Source organism: Ochotona curzoniae, unplaced genomic scaffold (assembly GCF_017591425.1).
Source record: "Ochotona curzoniae isolate NIBS_2020 unplaced genomic scaffold, NIBS_Ocur_1.0 contig_2692, whole genome shotgun sequence".
NCBI classification, from domain to species: Eukaryota; Metazoa; Chordata; class Mammalia; order Lagomorpha; family Ochotonidae; genus Ochotona; species Ochotona curzoniae.
Window position 1 is genome coordinate 5776930 of NW_024465556.1, and position 8355 is coordinate 5785284.

Below are 8355 nucleotides of genomic sequence, written 5' to 3' on the forward strand. Positions count from 1 at the left end.
CCTAGTAAGATATATGTGAGTCCACACTGACTGTTTCCTGTCTGGTTCTAAGCTTTCCTTATTGTTCTCTGTCTAGTCTGATTGTGTGTGTTTGTTTCTTTGTTTGTTTGCTTGCTTTTGGGGAGGGGGCTCTGGAGCGACCCTGATAGTCACTGCCAGAAAGGATGGGGATCCAAAGTTGGAAGTAAGTAAGGACCAGAGAATACAATGGATGAAATTAACCTTAATAATTCTAAGGAGAAATAAAAGAAAATTAACTATCATAAATGATATTCATTTAGATATGTTTACTTAGAGGACAATGAATTGGTCAATGGTTTCTCTATAGATAAAATTGTACTTGAAGGAAATTTTGCAGTTTTATTAGTACTTACACCCCATGGGATGCTGAATATGATAAATAATCGGTGGTATGATGTTCTGAAAATGAATAGAATGGGGATGTGAGCATTTGATATAGCACTTCAGACACTGCTTGAGACAGCTCCATCCATGTCAGAGTGCATGGTTCAAGTCCCCACACCTCTGCTTCTGACCCAGCTCCCTACTCATGAGCACCATGTGGCAGAAGGTAACGGCTCAAGCATCTGGCCCCTTGCTACTCACATGTGAGTTCTGAATTGATTTCCAGACTCCTCAAATTTGTCTGGCCCAACTCTGGCTGCTGTGAGCATCTGGCGACTGAATCACTGGTATAAGATCCTCTGTCTTCCAGTTTTTAAATAAAATAAAATTAAACAATTTTTTTAAAAAGCTCAGACGGGCTCTTCCCTGGCCCAACCCTGACTATTGCAGGTATTTGGCTAGTTTACTTTCCAGTGGAACGTCTCTTGCTCATTCTCTCTCTCTCCCCTTATCTTTCTGTCACTGTGCTTTTCAAATAAATAAATAAACTTTAAACAAACCTTAAGGAAGATTAGAACAAGACAAATCTTGATTTCTCTTATTTTATGCTGAAGTCATCTTGGAGAACACAAAGTATATGTTAAAAACATGTAAATTAAAAAGTCAATTTCTAGATTCACATAAATGCCTTTACATGGATATCTTGGGGGAATTTGAAATGTGCTCAACTATTGGATATATTTGTTGGATAGCAATGTTAGACACTTTGCAAAATGCCTGACATCTTTGACACCCATTCTCTAAACGCTGGTTATGGTCTGCAATCTCGGTATGAGCCAAAACATTCTAAGAAATAGCTCATAAATAGTTCAACACTTTCTATGTCTTTTTTCAAAAATAGATTTATTAATTAATTTCATTAGAAAGCCAAATGAAAGACACAAAGGTCTTCTATACCTTGGTTCACTCCCCAAGTGGCCACAATGCCTGCACCTGAGCTGAAGCCACAAATCAGAAGCTTCTTCTGGGTCTCCCACACAGGTGCAGGATCCCAAGACTCAGGACTATCCTCTATTGCTTTTCCAGGCCACAAGCAGGAAACCGGACAGAGGTTGAGCAGCCAGTACACAAACTGGTGCCCATGTGGGATCCTGATGCTTGTGAAGCGAGGATTGGCTCACTTTAACTCACATCTTAACCACTAGGCAAGAGCCTGATGGTTCTTGCAGGAAAAGCTTTAATGATTTATGTGTTGGATATGTACTCAGCCACTTCATGGTGATCAGTTTCCCTTCAGAAGATTTTCACCCCTGACAGCAAGTTCATGAGCACACACAGCACATAACAAAAACGTTTTTAGCATTCAACCATGACCCAAAACTAACAAAAATTTCCAGCCTTAAAACACTAGAGGAACAGAAGAAATTCCAAGCAAATAACACAGAGGAGAAATTAACTTGAATCCTTCATCCTGTTTGTAAGTACAGCATCCAGTTTGAAAACAGTTTGGCTCTACAAACCTAATTAGCAAGATGCTACCCTATGCCCTATACAAAAACAAACACACAATGGATCAAACTAAACCTAAGACCTGAAACCATCAAGTTACTAATGGAAAACATTTAACACATTGGTATAAACAGTACATTATCGAATAAGACTCTAAAAACACAAGCAAGAAAGGTGAAAAATAGACATAGGATTACATCCTGCTATGATGTTCCAGCACAGCAAGATTCACTTAACAAATGAAGAGGCAAACAACAGAGTAAAGAAAACATTTGTAGACTATATGTCTGATAAAAGATAAACATCCAGAATATAAAAGGAGCTCAAAAATCCCAACAAGAAAAATTCAGGAAATCCAGCTAATAAGTGGACAGAGGACAAGAACATTCATCAAAAGGTGAAAGAAATGTTGAAGGCATAGGAAAAGATGCCCAGGATCACTAGCCATCAAGGAAATGCAAATAAGTAATACAATGAGGTTTGATCTCCAGTAAGAAAGATTATCATCCAAAAATCACAACATACCAAATTCTGCTAAGGAAGTGAATAAAAAGTACCCTGATGCACTGTTGTAGGAATTTAAATTTGTATAATCATTATGTAAGAGAATATGGAGAGTCCTCGGAAAACTAAATACAGACCTACCATAGGTCTTAGCCATCCCTATCTTAGGAATATGTCCAAAGGAAATTAAATCAGCATATAAGAGAGTTACCTGTACCACCATGTTTCAGCATCTCAATCTATAACAGCTTATGAAATCAACCTAGATATCCATCAATCAATGACCGGAAAAAGAAAACATGATATTTCACTTGGTCTTAGGTCTTCCAAGGCCAAGAGCTTGCCTTTCCAGAGTGCAGATTGGCAGGTGGACAATGAATTGTACACATGGAGCAAATTGGATCCAAGCAGCGAGGAAAACTAGATGCTGGTTCCAGAGTACTTTGCCTTGAAGGGGATCTTCAGCATGTGGGCAAAGCCTTCAACCTGGGAAAGATCCTCAAGTGAACCCCTCCTGCTGTCACCTGGCTGCCTGCACCTGCCCTTAACAGAGTTGTGGGTCATTAAAGGAAACTGAATATTAAAAAAAGAAAGAAAAGGTAGTATTTACACATAGATATGACAGAATACTTCTGTGAAATAAAAAAGAATAGAATCTTGTCTTGTGTAATAAATTGGAAGAAACTAAAGACCATTATGTTTACTGAAATAAGCCAGTCCCCAAAGGCAAACATATTTTCCCTGATTTGTGGTAGCTAATATATACAATTACTCAATGTTATTACTTAATGTATGTGAGTGAAACTGACATCTTGGGATTCAATTAATGCTTATATTGTCTATATTCAGTGGAACAGTGGTGTGTGAACATTTTCTTTGTAAAGCCTTTTGTTTAGTGGAATTATAAGGCTGCAGATATACATTAAATTAAAACTATGTCATCCTAAAACTTAAAATGGAAGTAACACTGCATTCTTAGAATTTTCTTCATGAATTACATGAAATTTGTTGTCTTAACATTAATTTTAAAAACAGTACAGCTCTGAAGCAGCAAGGAAACAAAACATAAATCAATGGGCATTTTATTATTGGGATAAGATTGCTTGGGGAGCCTAAATAAACAAATTTTCATTACTTAAGAATGCATAGGGGCCCTGCACAGTAGACTAGCAGCTAGAGTCCTTGCCTTGCATGTGGTGGGATCCCATACAGGTACCATTCATGTCCAGGTGGCTCCATTTTCCTTCCTGTTCCCTACCTGCGTATGGCCTGCGAACGCGGTAGGGTATGGCCCAAAGCCTTGGGACCCTGCACCCACATGGGAGACCCAAAAGAAACTCCAGGCTCCTGGCTTCACATTGACTCAGATCTTTGTTTCTCCTTCTCTTTGTAAATCTGACTTTCCAATAAAAATAAGTAAATCTTTTAAAAAAAAAAGGATTAGAAAAGTCAATGAAGGCCAATTTAAATTTCAACCAAGATGGAAGTAAAGGTCAATCACACAGAGTGGTTTATTACTGGTAATGGAAAAGAAAATTAATTTTTATTAATATCTGGTGAATCCTCTTGTTCAACAAACACATTACAGTATACTGACATTTTATATTCCCAATATCACAGTCATCACTTTGTTCATGAGAACACTAAGGTTCAATGCAGTTAAGCAATTTTACAGAGCCTTATGGTTTGTGGAGTGAGTTAAATTTAAAGAACAAGCTACACAGTACATCATTCATCATGACAAAAAAAAAAGTGTTCTTGTCTCAAAACTTATATAAAATGGCAATGTTCCAACTCTAACTGATCAATTCTTGTCAATGAAAGTCTCACTGTTATTTTTCTCTCACATTCACCACTACTTTTTTTAAAATAAGTATTCAAACATACACATGGATGCCATTACTCTGTTGAGGGCTGTGTACTTCCTTATAGTTTTACTCTTTTTAGTTAAAAATTGGAACCTTGAAAATTAAAGACTTGATCTAAAGAACTGTTATGTGGTTTAAGGTATTATTGCAAGATCTATCTCAAATTTTTCTGTATTCACTGAATTTCATGTTTCATTGAAGCATAAGACCAGTTGAGATTCTACATAAATAAAAGCGGCATGGTAATTGAAACTTCCTAAATAGTAAATTATCAACATTGGGAGGATAAAGTTCTATTAACGCTTATGTTTAATATATACTGTATTTCATCTAAGTATTACTGTATGATTTGAGTTGAAAACCACAGTAAAATTTAGATAGTTATTTCATGTAATTAAAAACTCAATAATTATGTCCTTAGAATTCTGAACCACATTTCTTATTTTTATTGCTTTTACTACATTGTGTTTTATCATTTTCATGTTCATTTTAAACTCAGATACTTTTATATATTCTTGTCAAAGTGTGAGATCTGTTCACACATTGTCGTATTGCTGGTGCTTTTACTAGTATGTTCTCAAATTGATTATTTTTTTATGCAAAAAGCTCATTTACTGACATTAATCATCAAACAATCCACAGAAGCCAAGGGAGAAGCCATCATTCTTTCAGAAAAAAAGCTGGGAATGAGAAGCTATGGTTTTTTCTTTGGTTGGTTGTTCTGTAACAGTCACAGTCAATAATCACGGGTTGAGTGGTGTGATACTATTGTTATCCTTAACATTGAATATTGATCAATGTAGTTCACATCATCAAAACTCTTTCCCTGCTCTTGATTTTTTTTTTTTTTTTTTGCTGGTCCCTTTTTTCGAGCTGCTCTTCATGCACACAAAGTGAATAACAGATGAAGTGCTTCTACTAAAACAACTGTAGTTCTAGTGGCTGAAACTGGATCTAATTCTCCTTCTGGCCTTTGACCCTCTATTGCTGCAAGTTGTTACATTTCATTTAGCCTAGGTTTGTGTATTTTTAAAGCCAAGATCATTTTCATTTCAAACAAAAATTCCAAAATAACACAAGATTCTATGTTCATGGCTATAGGCTTCAGCTTGAACCAGCTCTGGCCTAGTCCTGGCATTTGTGGATAAAACCTTGTTTGAGACCCCCACCTCCGAGGATCCCATATGAGTGTGGGTTCATCTCCCAGTTGATCTACTTCCCATCCAGTTCCCTGCTTGTGGCCTACAAAAAACAAAAGAGGAGATGATGGCCCAAAGCCTTGGGACCCTGCAACCACATGGGAGACATGAAAGAAGTTTCTGGCTCCTGGCTTCAGATGGGCTCAACTCTAGTCATTGAGGCCACTTGCGCAGTGAACCAGCAGATAGAAGATCTTTCTTTCTGTCTCTCCTTCTCTCTGTAAATCTGACTTTTTAATAACAATAAATAAATCATAAAAAAAATACATAGTGAATAGCAGGTCAAGGGTGGGTTTCTCTTGTTTTGTTCTCTCCCCTCCTCCTTTCTCCTCTCTGCTTCCCTACCCTCTCTTCTCCTCTCTTGTCCTCACACTGTCTCTCTCTCTCTCTCTCTCTCTGGAATTCAATTAGATAAATAAGTCTTTTGTACCTAAACAAAACAATGCATTTTATCGTGTATCATAATACCAAGGTTCAATTCCTTGTTCTGGCTCTTGACAACAACTTCTTGCTAAAACAAACACTGAAGTAACTGAGGTGCTCCCATGCATGTGTGAGATCTGTAAGCGTCCCCACATACAGGCCTCAGTGGGAACAGCCTCTTTCACACTACCCTCTCAAGCATATAATTTTCTTAATGAACAATATCAAGTTATAAGAAGTCATTAAAGTAGATGTTGCTTCAACTCATTCATTGGAAGTATTCACAACAAATAAAACTGCAAATCTATCATCATCTATGTACTTCATTTCCTGCAATTCATGGCCATATAATCACTAAATGCTTTGCTAAAAGTAGTTTATCAAACATCTTTTTATACTATTATATCCTTGTTGATGGGAATTTACACCTACTAGCATATTCTAAAAAACTGCCTAACCATAGTACCACCTCTCTAAAACAAAGTAGTTTAAAAATCTGATATACATTAAGTAACATAAAGAAAATTGTTTAAAATTCATAGAATTTGACTCTATTAAGTAAAAGAATAAGGATTAATGATTTTAAAATATAGTTATATAGGAAAAAGTGCTTCTTGAGTTACACTTCACCTGACCTTGTAGATAATGACAGTATATATATATGAGAAAAGGTGTAAGAAAATGTTTTGAATATTATCACCATAAAGAAATGGTGAGTACTTGAAGAGATAGATTTATTCAATCTATACACATACTGAAATATTACACAGAACCCCATAAACTGTATGATGTTTCTTTATTAATAAAAAATTTTAACTAAAGTTTATAACATTATGATAAATAAAGGAAAATGTTTATTGATTTATTCTATTTTCAAAATGTATTATTGAGCCTTATCAAAGGATAAAAATAGATAAACATAAACAATTCTTCTCTCAAAGTAGCACCAACATTCCTATCTATTTCAGGTTAAAAGAAATTGGATAAAATAATAGTATATTAAACAACTATAGCATGTACGAAATAATGTGATGTTATTCACTTAGGATATGCTGTACATTTGTGATAGTAGATTTTTTTGCAATTAAAATGTTATTCTTCTATGTTATGGTTTCTCTTATCTGAAATTTTAATTTTCTATGAATACTTAATAAGGTTTTCTTTGTCCTTGGGTATTTAATGGTTATATTGCCATGCTTGGCTGGAAATTCTTGTCAGTTTTGAGATTTTTGTAGTTTCTTTTTAAACTTTATTTTTATAAGGTGAACAAATATGTAATTTGGAGTATAGCTTTATGAGAAAGTTATTCTTCCTGCCTTATTCTCCTTTCCAACTATATTCCCACTCTCTCTGTTCTTCGTTAATTTTTAGTTTTTATATATATACATAACACATATATTATATATAATATACATGTAATACACACATATATAAACATACACATAAATATTTTATATATGTGTGTATATAATGTTCCTCAAGAGTTAGACTACATATATATGTATATATACACTTACGTAATAGGAAGAAATCAGTGTTTTCACACTAAAAAATCACTAAGATTTAAAGCTACAGCATAAAAGTATTTAAACAGAGCACAAAAAGAAATTGATCATGGAACCGGGATTTTGCCCACACACACATACCACATATCACATACACACTCACTGAGAGGCCCTATGTCAGTTGATAAGTACATTGTTATCAAAGAAAGAACATCTTACAGGCCACTTCTAGTATGATTGCTGTTTTCCATCTTTGTCAGAGCAGCAGCAAGTAAGCTAAAATCAGAAACAAAGTTTCTTTAAATTTTCAAGGCTGTAATAAATAGAACAGAATCTACAAATCAGAGACATGAGATGAAAAAAGACAGTTGTTTCCCAACTTCAAAAGATAAAAACGATAAGCTTAAAAATGTTGTGAATAATAAAAGACCAAGTGAAAGTCTTCCTCAGGGAAAGGATGAAATCAAAGTTACATTCATCACAACATGAAAGCAATCTCTGAATGACTGGAAGAGACAGTCACAAATTCTTCAACAGTAACATATCTTCAAAAATGCTAACCTGGGAGCAACACAACTTAAATACAGAGCCTGTCTGAAGGGAAGACCTGCAGATCTTAAAGAAAATGGGCAAGGGTAATAGAAGAACCATAAGCAAGAGAAATGGGGAAACCAATGTTTTCCCTAAAAGGGCCATCTCAATCTTAGAGTTACAGGATGAAGACACTGAAGATCTCCCAGACAAGGAATTTAGTAAAAAAAAAAAAAAAAAATCATGCTATAACTCTGCAGAAACAGTGAGAAACAAGGGCAAGAGTTTAATGAATATATCACAAAAGAGACCAGCTGTAAACAGAATCAAATTGCAATACTTGAAATTAAGAATACAATACAGCAAATTAAAATAGAATGGGAAGCCTTGCCAATGGAATGAGTGAGGCAGAGGAAAGAATTTCAGAACTACAACACGCCTCATTGGAGAACACAAAAATAATTAGAAACG